Here is a 15,698-nt window from a genome sequence, read left to right as displayed (position 1 = left end):
TGGGGCCCCTCTGCCCCAGCTTCCCCGCTCTGCGCGCAGGGCTAGCGTCCCACTGGCGCCCGCGGCCCTCTCCACTATGCCTCTCGGGAGCTTCACGTGAAGGACCCACCCTCCTTCAGCAGCAAATTCAGTGTCTCCTTCTCTAAGTAATATTTCCCCCTTCATCACGGAAACATACTCAGCTGCAGCTTAAGCATTAACCCAGTGAAACAGAAACCATCTTCCCTTGACCTCACCTCCTTTGGTCACTACCCCAGTTTTCTCCTCTGCTGGACAGACCACCTGTCCCAGTTACTATGACTGCACACGAATGACTCCCCCAGCCCGAGTGACATTTACTATTCTAGTGGTTTCTTTGGCTCAGGAATTCAGAAATTCAGACAGAACACAGTGGGGATGACTTATTTCTGCTCTGTAGCCTCTGAGGCCCCGCTGGTCGTCCCCCGGGCTGGTGTTCCTCAAAGCCTTGTTGACTCACACGGCGGCGGACAGTTGGCTGTCTGCCGGGGACCTTGGAGGCCTCTCCACATCGTCTCTTCATGGACCACTTTGGGCTTCTGGAGTCCAAAGATGCAAGTACTCCTGAAAAGAACCAGAGTCCCAGTCCTGAAGTCAGAAAGACGGGGGTGCCCAGGGCTGGAGAGAGAGGGTGGAAAGGGGAGTCCGTGTTTCCTGGGGTCACAGCTTCGGTTTCGCGGGTTGACGAGAGCTCTGGAGATGGGTTGCACGAGTGTGAATGTACTTAATACTACCGAAAGGCACCGTGGAAAGTGGTCAAAACGACAAGTTTCATGTTACGTGTATTTGACCATAACTCGAGAGAGAGAACCCGAGAGAAACTGTGTCCTTTCACGGCCCAGACCCCCCAACCCCACAGCACCGCAGCCTCTGTTCTCCGTTGATCAGAGAAGTCACAGGCGCACCCAAGTTCAGGGGCTTGGGGATGGGCTCCCCCTCCTGAGGAGGAAAAGAAGGTTCTGGAAGAGCATGCGGAATGGAAGGTGTTGCTGTGGCGTTTGTGGAAACACGGGCCACCACACGCTCCATGCCCTCGGCCCCGACGAATCTCTTTTCCCTCCTGGCTGGCTTCAGCTGTGCAGCTGCTCATGGGAACGCCATGGCTACGTGATTTCCACGTTGATAAATCAACTAGATTGTTTTATTGTGATGTATGGAAACGTTCAACCATCTTTAAAAGTAGCGTAGCATCAAGAGCCGCCCGGCATCACCCAACTTCAGTGAGTACCGAGCTTGGCAAAGCGGGTCTCCTTGCTTTCCACCACCCTCCGCCCAGTGATTCTGTTGAAAAGCTCATCTCTCTTGACCCCCCAGCAGCACTGGACGGAGTAGCCTCTCCCTCTGCCTGAAACGTTGGCTTCCCGTGGCTTCCCGGGCACAGATAGCCTCGGTTCCCCTGGCCTGGCAGCCTTTCTGTGTCAGCGCCTTTCTGTATCGTCGTCTCTCTGAAAGCGCCCCATGGGGAAGGACCTCCGTGCACGGCCTGAGCCTTCTTCTCAGTCACCTGTCCCTGCCATGCCCTCGGTGTCCGTTACCACCCACGTGCATGTGACTCCTGGGGCAGAGACCAGCCCCTCCATGCCAGCATCCATCTATCCGTTCTTCTCCGGAGCCCCGGCTTCTAGCTGGCCATCAGGCTGCCCAGGCAAAGGCCACTGTCCCCAGTCTCTCTCTCTCTCTCAGCGAGGAGCACTGTTCGACAAAGTGGCAGCCACTGGGAGGCGAGAGGAAAGGACCTGTGGGAACTCAGGGTGGTGTCTTCACAGAGGGAGCGCAGCTGCTCCTTTCTCTCTGCCCCGCCCCCATGCTTGGAGGCTGCCATGGTGATGGGCCTTGGGGGCCCCTGTGGATGAGAGCCACCCGCCTGGAAGCAGCCTGGGCTCTGGGACACCCGCTCTGGCGCCAGCATGGGGCAGAGACGAAGCTCTACCCTGCTGGGCTCCTGTCCCTCCAGCTCGCCGCAAGAAGCCGGACTTACATCCTAACTATCCTGTTTCATCGATTCTCAGATGCAAGTTTGTTTGTTTTTTAGGTTTTTGTTTTTATTGTTTTAATTTAGTGTTAGGTTTGTGGGGGTTTTTTAAAGATTTTATTTATTTGACAGATCACAAGCAGGCAGAGAGGCAGGCAGAGAGAGGGGGAAGCGGACTCCCCAGTGAGCGAGATCCTGATGCAGGGCTCTATCCCAGGACCCAGGGATCGTGACCTGAGCCAAAGGCAGAGGCTTAACTCACTGAGCCACCCAGGCGCCCCTCTTGTCCACTGGATTTTAACGTTCACCTTTCCCCATAGGATGTAGACCCCAAGTGGGGACTGTGTCTGCTCGTTCACACGTTTACTCCATCGCTGGGAGTAATGTCTAGCGTGCACTGAGCCCTCCGGCAGTATTTGCTGAATGAACCAATAACTCTCTCTCTCTGATACGTTGAACCAAACTTTCTTCTCAAAAGGTCAGACCAACTGACACTCCAAACGACCATGACCTCGGACCATGCTGATTTCTCTACTGGGAATTCACAGTCTTTTAAAATGTTTATTAGTCGCGTTTTTCATCCAGGGGGTGCACGTCCATTGTCCTACTTTCTCAGAATTGCTCGTGTCATTTTTTTTTTTCAGACTTCCATCGAGGTGGCCATCCTGTGTTAATCTCTAAGAGCTCTTTGGCATAAGCAAGGTACCAAATGATTGGTCTGACGTGCAGGTTACAAAGTGCTCCCCGTCACGTGTCATTAGTCCTCTGATCTTGCTTGTAGAGATTCTGGTTGGTTTGTTTTGTTTTCGTGCTGTGGAAGCTCAGTATGCTTCGGTGTTTTTATTTATGACATTTAATTTTAGTGTCACGGTTGGAAACGCATTTGCCAAGGCTCCGGTGCTTTCAGTCACCAGTACTTTTTGCCATCTCTTGAATGGTCTCTTTTTTCCCCCTTAAGTGCTAGTCCCTACAGAATACATCCTGACATCAGGAACGAGGTAGAAATCTGGCATTTCTGGGTTCTGCCTGTCGTTGTATTTTCTCTCTCACCCCAGTGGAGCAACTTCTCACCGTGCCTGGAGGTGGGCTGAGCCAGGTCCGAGCAGTCAGACGACTCGGTCTCTTTGGCCACAGCGATTGGTCCAGGGAAGGGCAAGTGATATAGGTCGAGCCAATCAGAATTTTTCCCTACATCTTTTTTCTACCCTAAGGATGGAGGAAAGAACCACTTTCCTTAAGCTGCTGTTGTTAAGGTACGATGCGTGTTTGGTTATTGGAGGCTTCCCTGTGCACGCTGGGGAGAGCTGCTGGGAGATGGAAGGAATGATGGAGATCCAATGACGTTATCTGAGCACCTAGATCCACCTGGCCCGCTTCCCACAGGACTCTTGAGTTACTGGAGCCAATGTTACCCCCCGCCCCCCAATAAAGCAAAAAAGCCTCCACTGAGTTTCTGTTACTTGCAATCAAAAGCATCCTGGAGGGCGCCTGGGTGGCTCAGTGTGTTAAGCCTCTACCTTCGGCTCAGGTCATGATCTCAGGGGCCTGGGATGGAGTCCCACGTCGGGCTCTCTGCTCAGCAGGGAGCCTGCTTCCCTTCCTCTCTCTCTGCCTGCCTCTCTGCCTCCTTGTGATCTCTGTCTGTCAAATAAATAAATAAAATCTTTAAAAAAAAAAAAAAGAAAAAAAAAGCATCCTGGATGTCTGACCTTACTTTTTACATCAACACGAATCTAGGGATCATCTGTTGCTTTGCCCAAAAGAGCATCCGTCCCGTCCTCTCCACCTCCTCCACCCCGCCCCCTCCCACGTGTTCTAGGAAAGTTTCTTCATCTGTTCCTGCTTTGTGATTTAAATAGAAGCTGTCATTTTACAGACCCACCTTCCCAGCCACTTTTTATTTAAATTCAATTTAATTAACATATAGTACATTATTAGTTTCAGAGTAAAGTTTAGTTTTATCACTTGCATGCAACACCCAGTGCTCATGCCATCATGTTTCCCCTCATGCCCATTCTTCCAGTTATCCCCCCCCAACCCTCTTCCCTCCAGCAACCCTCAGTTTGTTTCCTATACTTGAGAGTCTCTTATGCCTCCCTCTCAGTTCTCATCTTATTTTTCCTTATGATATTTATCTTTCTCTGACTGACTTATTTTGCTCAGCATAATACCCTCTAGTTCCATCCACATCATTGCAAATGGTAAGATTTCATTCTTTTTGATGGCTGCATAGTATTCCATCATAGTCATTCACACACACACACACACACCACATATTCTTAATTTTTTAAAAAAGATTTTATTTATTTGATACAGAGAGAGAGCAGGAGAGCACAAGCAGGGAGAGTGTCAGAGGGAGAGAGAGAAGCAGGTTCCCTGGTGAGGAGGGAGGCTGACGTGGGGCTTGATCCCAGGACTCCAGGATCACCACCTGAGCCAAAGGCAGATACTTAACCAACCAAGCTACCCAGGCGCCCTACACTGCATCTTTTTTATTCATTCATCTACCAATGGACATCTGGGCTCTTTCCATAGTTTGGCTATTGTGGATATTGCTGCTATAAACATTGGGGTGCAGGATCCCCTATGAATCACTATGTTTGTATTCTTAGGACAAATACCGAGTAGTGAAAATTCTGGGTCATAGGGTAGCTCTATTTTTAACTTTTTGAGGAACCTCCATCCCAGTCACCTTTGATTGGCCCAGGAATATCTCCTGATTTAAGCTTGGCTGATCTTTCTTTCTTGAGATTTCCCTCCTCCAAAGAGTTGGGAGATGAGATACAATCCATTAAAATAGATAACCTTCTAGGGGAACAGGAATATATCCATATTCATATTAGTCTACATCTAAAAGACACTAAAGGACAAAAAGCAGAAATCTCTACAAGCAACTGTTGAAAATCAATAGGAAAATATAGACACCCTAATAGAAAAAAAAATGAACAAGCAACTTACAGAAGAAGAAATCTACGCATACGAAGAAATACTTAAACTCATTAGAGATCAGAGAACTACAATTTAGAGTAATAATTGCTATCATTTTACACCTATTTGGCAAAATTTTAAAAATTCGTTATTGTCAAACGTTGGCAAGGTGGGTGAATAAATGCCCTTTCATGCCGGCTTGGAGCGTACACCGGAGCAGCCACTCTGGAGAACGATCTGGTGCTCTTAGTGAAATTGAATACACACCCACCTGTCCAGGAATCCCACTCCTGGGTGATGTTCCAAGCAATGGTCCAGGGGCCCGCGGGGGACATACACAGGATTGCTCATCATCCCATCGTCTGGGGGGCAAGGAGATGAAGGCAACGTGAGGGTGTTTGATCCTCACTGCGACGGTCCTATTCCGACCCCTCCTATCGTCGTGTGGTAGGACTGGACTTCCCTGCCGTGGACGGTTAGCCAGAAGCACGTGACACGCTCTGGCCATCAGATATGGGCAGAAGGTAGGGGTCTCACTGCCAGATGACGATCAAGTCAGGGCGTGCTCTGCCACATCCTTTTTTCTCTGGCCTGGCACCGGCAGCCATCGAGATGGGGCACGGATCCCTGGGTGGTTACAGTGAGCAAGGCCCTCTTGCCAAACTCTAGCGGACAGGGAGCATGAGTGAGAAAGAAGCCTTCGTGACTTTAAGCCATTTCAGTGTGGGGCAGTCTGTGGTGCGCACACTGACTGCTGCAGTGGCCACATGTGGACATCGGAAGTGGCGACAGAGGCACATACGGAGCGCGCAGACACAGAGCGTCTGGGTGGGGGAAAACTGAACGAGACCTACATCATGATACCTCTTACGTCAATTAAAAATAAGGTGCCTCAAAAAACTCCTGCATTCTTTCCAAGAACGCATACACACAAAAGGATACCTCAAACCTACTAGAATTGCCATTGATGGTGGGAAAGGAAATGCAGCTCAAGGGGATAAATAAATCAATGAAACTTGTGACCGTTTCCCATGGCCAGGCCAGAGGTCTGGGGATGACCATGAACTCTTTTCCTGAGGTCCAGTAAAAGGAAAAAGTTCCCCCCTGCCAGGATCCCCTCCCTGGGGCATCTAATCATACTGGTTGACTATTATCCTGCTAGGGACTTTCTATTTACATCATAATATATAATCTGGTGTAGTATAAGTTCTGTATAATTGAATATGTAATATATCACCTTTTTCCTGTATAATTACATGAAATATACAAATATATGCCATAAAATACGCATATTACTCACTATTAATCTACAGTGAAATTTATAATCTATGGCATAGCAATTATATATAATTTAATATATATTTCCCATGTATGTATAAGAAATAGATACGGAGTAACATACATATGTTATGAAGAATTCACTCTATCCCGCAGTATGGCACGAATAGTATCCAAAGTCTCTTACAATTGATAAGAGTATTAAAAACTATCTGACAGATCCTGGCCCGTCACCAGCACCCATCAGGTGTGAAGACTTCCTGTTAACCATGGCATGTGTGTGAGTACCGACGTATGAAACGGTACCCGCGTACGGTACGTACCCCGTCAGTGCTGGCTTTTATCCTCGCGGGTACACGTGTGTGAGCGGCACAGTGGGGACGGGGCTGGCACTCAGAAAGGGTTAAGTTCAGGTACGACGCACACAGAGGCTCTTCTCTGGGGTTTTCCAAAGCCAGCCGATCGTATCATCCACAGGTAATGACAAAGTTTACATTCTACTTTCGCAAGTTTTTGATTCCAGGAGTAATGATTGGTTCTTTTTTGTTTTTTGTTTTTTGTTTTTGTCTCATTGTGCTGGAAGTGTGACCAGAACTTCCAGAGTGAAATTTAGTAGTAGCGATGGGCACAGGCACTGTTTTCCTTGTTCCTGACTTCAAGGACGTTGAGAATATCGCTGACCGTTGGTCCCATGTCCGCTTGGCAGACACACATGTGATGTCAGGAAGTGTCCTTTTATTACTGTTCTGCCCCGGGCTTCGAAAACCACCAGGAAGGGACCCAGAGGTTTCAAGTCCCCTTTGAACCCTTATGAAGCAGTGCCATGTGCCTTCTCCTTGGACCCGGTAACGTGGAGAATCACGTTGGCCGATTTTGCGGGGCTCGTGCCCTGCCTTCCTGCGGTCCCCCTCCGGCCGCCGTCTGGATGCTGTTTGCTGGGACGGGGTTCTTCTCTCCCTCTGTGAAGTGTGTCAAGCACCAGGGTCAGAAAACAAAGCATCAGTATCATTTCAGGAAGAACCAAATGAACAAGAAGCAGTCCTAACAGGACAACCTTCTTCCGAATGTCGCCCCGCTGCGAGCCAGCTTTGACAAAACCACGGTGGCCGTGGAAAGACAAGGGGTCAGAAAGGATCAGAAGGGCTTGTTCTGGGAGCAGGGCCCGAAGCCGGGTGTCAGAACTCATCTGAGTTTAAACACTTCTGCTGAGGGTTTGGGGTTCAGAAAACACACTGAATTGTATCTGAAAAAGCTCTTGCCTTGGTCGGATGTGTCAATGACGTAGTTCTGTGTCCAAATTTAAAATCCCCGATTGAGGGCGCCTGAGTGGCTCAGTGGGTTAGGCCGCTGCCTTCGGCTCAGGTCATGATCTCAGGGTCCTGGGATCGAGTCCCGCATCGGGCTCTCTGCTCAGCAGGGAGCCTGCTTCCCTCTCTCTCTCTCTCTCTGCCTGCCTCTCCATCTACTTGTGATCTCTCTCTGTCAAATAAATAAATACATAAATAAAATAAATAAAATCCCCAATTGAAGAAGAAGTAGGTGATGTATAAGTTGAATTTTCATATAAGGCAGGTAGGTGTAAAGCAAGAAACAGAAAACCTGGGTTTTTGTTTTATTGGTTTTTTCTCCCTCCTTCCTCTGCTTCTTCCATCCTTTCGTTCTTCCTTCCACACAGAAAGAAGTACAAGACTCTGAGTGTTTACTTTCAACACATCAGCGCGTTTCACTGAGGGCTGAACCTTGATCGAGGGAACTCCTACTGTCACAGGCACACCCGCGGGACTCCGATGGTTTCTGTACTAGTATTACTACTTAATAAAAGTAAGAGCCTTAAGGCAAGTGATAAGCTACTATTACAAATTCAATTTATTGCTAAAACTATTACAAGAATATTTGAACTCTATATGAAGATAATGGAGATGTTTATAGTCGTGGATGGAAGCAATTTTAGGATTCTACATGGGGTAATTTTTCAGTTGGCTCGCACCATAAGCTGTAATTTTATGGGTAAAGGTTTAATGCTTTGTTATCATCCACTGTCATTTTGAATTTAACCTGTAGGACCTGCTGATTTTTAGATCTTCACTTACTAATTGAGGAAAGTCCTCTTCCTTTTTGTGAAATGTACTCATCTCTATGTTGGATCTTGTTCCCGAGACACAGAAGAATCATTCCAGCTATTCCAGTGGCGACGAGCCCCTCTGTGTGAAGGCAAGAAAACTTGAATTTTTCCTTAAAACTTGGTGTTCGAGGGGCACCTGCGTGGCTCAGTGGATTGGGCCGCTGCCTTCGGCTCAGGTCATGATCTCAGGGTCCTGGGATCCAGCCCCGCGTCGGGCTCTCTGCTCAGCAGGGAGCCTGCTGCCCCCTCTCTCTCTGCCTGTCTCTCTGCCTACTTGTGATCTCTGTCAAATAAATACATCAAATCTTAAAAAAAAAAAAAACACACAAAAAAAACCAAAACAAAAACCTTGGTGTTCGAGCAGTCTGGTTACTTCCTTATCTGGCACCATTTTTCTTTAGGGATTCTTCTTCTTCAATGTACATCTTTTTATGGCCACTGTGTTTGAGATGTGGTACTTAAAAAGTTTTCAGTTCGAAACTAGGAAAGAAATTGTAACACCAAATTACCCAAATGGAACTACATCGAAGCGTTCCTCAAACCCTAGGAGCCCAAGACATTTCACACTTGAAAGGCATCGGAAACATGTTTTCATTGTGGACACTACCAACAAAGGCTACTTCATAATTGGGAAAGACAAAACAGAGAGAGAAATATTGGATAATTGCGGATTTACCAAATACACTGTGATTTTTATTTTATTTTTTTTTTTTTTTGCAGTGTGACTTCTTTTTTTGATGGGTCTTCAGATGTTTGCTAAGCACTATTAAATTAGAAAACCCTAAGAACATAGTTTAGAATGCCCGAGCTGGCCAGTTATTACAATGTCCAGGGATCCCCAGTTTGCTGGTGATCTATAAAATTCTAAAGCAAGGACCAGGCAATCAGGGAGTGAATGATGAGAAAACACAAAAACATTCTTAGCCTTTGTCTGAGGGGCTTTTTGGTAATCTCAACCCCATGTACAATTATCTGTTGCTTGAAGTCCTTTTTCACTGAAACCCAATTTAATGGAGATTTCCTCTTTCCTCGGAGGTTCCCCTACCTCGGGGAACAGGGTCACAGTATTTTTTTTCCTTGACTGTTTCTTTCCTTTTGGAAAAAAAGTGAGGAAACGATTCTCGTCTCCGGCTCGTGGAGCCTCCTTTCCAGCAGCTGATTTCGGTTTTTTCAGACTTGGATTTCATCCCTGAAGCAGCAACAAGTGTGTAGAACAGTCTAGGCAGGCGGGGGTCAGGGAGGTCCTATGCTCACCTCTGTAGTTTCAAGAGAGCCTCTTGATGAGCTCACTCGACGCACCGGGAAGTCGATGGAAATGGCCTCCTGATGCTCCAGGGGGTTCGTTCTACTGCTCTGCTTCTGAGAGCGGAGTCTTCCCATCAATCGCCCTCTTCCTGGTCCACCTGGCCAGGCCGAACTCTTCACTTTTGGTTGGTGTTTCCGTAGAAACTTGCTTTGGAAAGGAAAGACCTGGCAGGCAGGGCCAGAAATCCCCAGGGAGCGTCGTGGAAGTCCTGAATTATAAGCACTCGTTCGTGTCTCAGAATGTGTGCTTTGGTGGTGTGGACTGCACCGGGGTCCTTCCTCAGGGCTGTGCCCCATGCCTCAGCTCCTGCCTCTTCTCACATTTCCAGTCTCAGGCCAATGTCACCTCCTGAGATAGACCTTCCTTGATCACAACTTCTGCAGCGATGCCACTGGCACCACATCCCATTGTTTTAGATGGACCTTGTAATGCTCTGAGTTACTTTGGTAATTTCTTCTCTTCTTCTTCTTCTTTTTTTTTTTTTTTTTTTTAAGATTTTGTTTATTTGACAGAGAGAGAGTAGGCAGAAAGTCAGGCAGAGAGAGGAGGAAGCAGCCTCCCCGCTGAGCAGTAAGCCTGATGCGGGGCTCGATCCCAAGACCCTAGGAACATGACCCGAGCCGAAGGCAGAGGCTTTAACCCACTGAGCCACCCAGGCGCCCCTACTTTGATGATTTCTTAGGTTAACACTTCACTGTCTTAGTCTCCCTCTAGAACACGAGGGCTCTCCTGCGCTCTTCGTAGCTGTCCCTTTGGTGCCCAGCACAGCGCTTATGGCGTAGTGAGTGCCCCGGTGACTATTTACTGAGTGGGTAGAATAGTCTATGCGATGACAAAAAAGTGAAAACATTCAGATTTCATTTTTTAAGTTTTCATTTAAACTCCAGTTAGCTAACCTACACGTGCACAACACAGACATGCAGAGCTTCCGTCCGTCACCCGGTGCTCATCGCGACAAGGACCACCTTCATCCCATGCCCCTCCCGTCGCCACCACCCCCTGCCCGCCCCTCTGGGGACCAGCAGCGAGCTCTCTACGGTGAAGAGTCTGTTTTTTGGTTTGCTTCTCTTTCTTTTCTTCCCCTTTGCTTATTTGTTTTCTTTCCTAAGTTCCATATGTGAATGAGATCACATGGTATCTGTCTTGCTCTGACTTGTCTCACTTAGCATAATACTCTCTAGCTCCATCCACGTCATTGTAAGTGGTGAGATTTCATTCTTTTTTATGTCCAAGTAGTGTTCCCATATATATATCTCCCATCTTGTTTATGTGATTGATCTATATAATGTAATATAATATAATATACTATAATATATATCACCACCTCTGTGTCCAATATATAATGTTATATAATATAATATAATATAGTATAGTATAACATTATATACAATATATATCTCCATCTCTATGTCCATCTATCACTGGACACGGGCTGCTTCCATACTTTGGCTGTTAAAATAATGCTGCAATAAACATAGGGGCGCATGTATCCCTTTGAATAAGTGTGTGTTTTTAAAGGTTTATTTATTTATTTGAGAGAGAGAGAGAGCAGGCAAGCAGGGTGGGGAGGGACAGAGGGAGAGAGAATCTCAAGCAGACTCCGTGCTGAGCACAGAGCCCCGTGCAGGGCTTGGTCTCATGCATTCCTGTTTTTGTATCTTTGAGTGAATACGCAGTAGTGCGATTGCTGGGTCATAAGGTAGCTCTATTTTTAACTTTTTGAGGAACCTCCACGCTGTTTTCCACAGTGGCTGCACCAGCTTATATTCCCACCAACAGTGCACACGAGTTCCCTTTTCTCTGCATCCTTGTCAACACTTGTTTCTTGTGTTTGTAAAATAGAGAAAAAATCACTCTTAACAGATGAATGCAGAGAAACTACCAGAACACCATGTTGATAAAAGACTAACCCCAAACTGTATACATCAACAGTCCTCTCCATCCCGCTTCACTTGGCCTCATGGCAATGAAATCATGTTTTGGAAATAAATGTGCTTGCCTCCCAGCGGGGACATGGTGCCCAAAGACAGGGGCCACATCCGCCTTGGTGACCACCACGCAGGTTAGCTCTCGTGCGACGGAGGCACTCACCAGATCGGTGATGAGAAGACGGTTCTCCTAAAGAGCTGCCAGTGTGCTGCATCGCCGGGTTTATTTCCAATCGAGCCATTTGGGGTGTTTTTTAAAAAATTCAGTGGGGCGCCTGGCTGGCTCTGTTCTTGGAGCGTGTGACTCTTGGCCTCGGGTAAATGAGTGAGACTCCCGTGATGCTTGTAGAGATGACTTAAGGAAAGAACAAAATTATAAATAAAAAACAAAATAAAGTAAAATTAAGTGTCTTGGGCCAGAGTTTAAAATCATAGACTCTGGGGCCTGACGACCTGGATTTGAATCCCGACTCAGCCACTTTTGGCTGTGTGAGTGTAAACCAAGGAAATTGCATGGCTTTCTCCCCGATGTCTTCATCTGTGAGGCGAGGACGATGACAGAGCCCCTTGCATTATCTTTGGCAAAGCACCTCGTTATACCAGAGTCGAGCGGGTAGGAGCGCTTGGTGACGCTCTGTGTCACGCCCCATGGACGGGGTCATGTGATGTCTATTTGTAATTATCTGCCCTGATCAGCCGTAACATAAAAAGGTCTAAAAATTTTAATCTTGCAATTCAGGGTTCTTCTTTTTAAATTTTTAGTTAAAAAGTCAAGCAAGACGGGGCTGAAATGCACAGCCCGGTGAGGGTAGTTACCAGGGCTCCATTGGATGTCTGAAAGTTACGAAGAGAGTAGCTCTCCAAAGTGGTCACTTCAAGAAAGAAAAAAGGTTTCTTTTTTCTAACTAAACTGATGGTGCTGACCATCTGGGAATACATACGTGCATCAGATCATTTCATTGTGCACCTGAGACCCATAAGATGTTATGTCGATTACACCTCAATGAAAACATTCGCGCAGCAGGATGAACCCCCTTGGACACATCACTCCTTTTCAGCAAAGACCAACTCACACCAGTGTCCTGTCTCTGCTCCGTGGCGATGTTGATGCTGGGTCTCCAGGTCTGCCCAGGGCTGCCCGTACTCCTTTCCTCCCCACTCCCTGCGCAGTGACGTCCCGCTGCGAGTTGAACTGAACTGGGATGCGCACATTCACGTCCTGGAAACGGGCAAATAAAGCAAATCAGGGCTCCCCTCCCCCCACCTCTGAGCTAGAGAGCCTGCTCTTGGGCCATTAAGAGCACAGCCTTGCTGGGACTGCCACGTGTCCCTCCGCCCAGCTGGTTTCCTTGGGAACGTCCCGTTATGTTTCAGTGGATACACCTAAAACATGAGAATTCCTTAAAAAACATAATTCCCTGTCAGACAGAAAAAAGTTCACACAACTTTTTAAAATATTGTTGAATACCACTTACTGCTTCAGTTTCCCTGATAATTTTATGATTTAAAAAAAAAAAAATAGTTGGTTTGAGGGTAGCTGGGAGGCTCCTGGTGAAGGGTTTGCCTTCTGTGGGGAGTCTGCTTTTCCCTCTCCCTGCCCCCCTGCCCCTGCTCTCTCTCTCTCAAATAAATAAAACCTTAAAAAAAAAAAATAGTTGGTTTGTTCAAACCAGAATTCCAAATGGGTCCGTACTATGGGGATGCCATCAGAAAAATCTAAAATGTGGAAAACTCTGTGGGACAAAGAACCTGGTTCCTTCAACAGGGAAATCGTAAGGGGGGCTTACACTTGACAAATTAAACGAGTCATGTAAGCAGGATACAGCGCGGTACCCTCTCCAGCAAGTGGTCTCCTGCATCTTCTTCTAAAAGCTTTATTGTTTTCCTTGCCACACGTTATCGACCCCCTCCCCATCTTTATTGAGGTATAATTGACCATTTAAGAGTATATATTTAAAACAAACACAAAAGCAGAAGAATATATATTTGATCGTATAGCTTGGTGTTTGGATACATACATGTCTGCTTGTGAAACAGTCCTCATAGCTGGATGAGTCCGCATAGCCGTCACCTCACTCGGAACCACTCTCCCCTTCGTGGCCAGAACATTCACCACCTGCTCTCTCAGCAAATTTCAAGTATGCAACGCACTGTTAACTGCAGTCACGTGGCTGTGCTTTAGATCTGCAGAACGTGTTCGTATACCTGGAGCTTTACCTCTGACCTACATTTCCCCTTCCCCCCTTGCTCCCCGCACCTGGTAACCACCGTTCTCCTACCTCTATGAGCCTATTTTAGATTCCACATAGGAGGTCGGTCATGCAATGTTTTTCCTTCTGTTTCAAGCTTATTTCACTTGGCATAATGTCATCCAGATTCATCTGTATTATCCTAAGTGGCAGGATTTCCTTCTTTTTTAAGACTGAATAATATTCCAGTGTGTGTGTGTGTGTGTGTGTGTGTGTGTGTCTGCAGCATATTGTTTGTCCATTCATCTATAGACAGGTTGTTCCCTTAGCTTAGCTGTTGCGAATAATGCTGCACTGAACACAGGAGAGCAAATATCTCTTCAAGGTATTGACTGTGTTTCTCTTGGCTCTATACTCAGAAGTGGGTTCACGGGATCGTAAGTTTGTTTTGTTTTCATTTTTGAGGAACCTATGGAAAACCTTTGTTTTCCATAGCAGCAGAACCAATGTACATTCCTATCAGCAGTGTGCAAGAGTTTTCTATTAATCACATCCTCTCCAATACTTGTCTCTTGCCTTTATGCCGGTGGCCATTCTAGTAGGTGCAAGGTGATACCTCATGGTAGTTTGGGTTTGCATGTCTCTGGTGATGAGTGATGTTGAGCACCTTTTACGTACCTGCTGGTCATCTGTAGGTCTTCTTTTGAGAAATACCTATTCAGGCCCTTTGTCCATGTTATAATTGAGTTATTGGTTTCTTTTGGATGTATATTTTGGGTATTAACCCCTTCTCAGATATATGGCTTATTATGCATATATTCTTCCATTCCACAGATTGCCTTTTCACTCTGTTCGTTGTTCCTGTTACCATGCAGAAAGCTTCTGGTTTGATTTTGGTAATCCCTTGTCTATGTTTTGCTGTTGTTGCATGTACTTTTGGTGACATCTAAAAAATCATTGTCCAAACCAATGAAGAAGCTTTTCCTTATATTTTCTTTTCTTCCTTCCTTCCTTCTTTTTTTCTTCTTTCTTTCTTTCTTTCTTTCTTTCTTTCTTTCTTTCTTTCTTTCTTTCTTTCTTTCTTTCTTTCTTTCTTTCAGTAGTCTTCACACCCAGAACAGAACCCAAAGCAGAACTTGAACTCACAACTCTGAGATCAAAACCTGAGGTAAAATCGAGTCGGATACTCAACTGACTGAACCACCGATGTACCTCTCTCCTATGTTATCTTCTATTAGTGTTATGGTTTCGGGTCTTACATTTACATCTTCAGTCCATTTTGACTTGATTTGTGTGTATGGTGTGAGGTAAGGGTCCAGTTTCATCCTTCTGTTGTAGATATCCAATGTTCCCTATATCTTTTCCCTCATTAGTATTTTTGTCAAAAATCAATTGACTATAGATGTGTGGATTTTGGGGGGGGCTCTCTATTCCATTCCATTGATCTATATCTCCATTATTAGGCTAGTACCATACTGTTTTGATTACTATAGCTTTGCAATATATTTTGAATTACATTTCAGTGTGATGCCTCTAGCTTTGTTCCTCTTATTCAAGATGGCTTTGATCATTTGGGGTCTTTTGTTTCATAATAATGTTAAAATCTTTTTCTATTTCTGTAAAAAATACCTTGGGGATTTTGATAGAGATTACATTGAATTTATAGATAATTTTGGGTATTATGGACATTTTATCAATATTAATTTTTCCAATCCATGAACATGGGATATCTTTCCATTATCCAAGTCTTCTTTAATTTCCTCCATTTTATAATTTCAGCCTGTCAGTCTTTTACCTCTTTGGTTAAGTTTATATATAAGTATTTTATTCTTTTTGTTGCTGTTGTGAATGGGATTGGTTTTCCTTTTCTTTCTTTTCTTTTATCTTCTCCTCTTTCCTTTTCTTTTTTCCCCAAGGTAACATTTTTAATACCTAACTTTTTAAACATAAGGTAAAA

The sequence above is a fragment of the Mustela nivalis genome (assembly GCF_964662115.1).
Source record: "Mustela nivalis genome assembly, chromosome: 8".
NCBI classification, from domain to species: domain Eukaryota; kingdom Metazoa; phylum Chordata; class Mammalia; order Carnivora; family Mustelidae; genus Mustela; species Mustela nivalis.
This window is presented reverse-complemented; position numbering follows the sequence as displayed.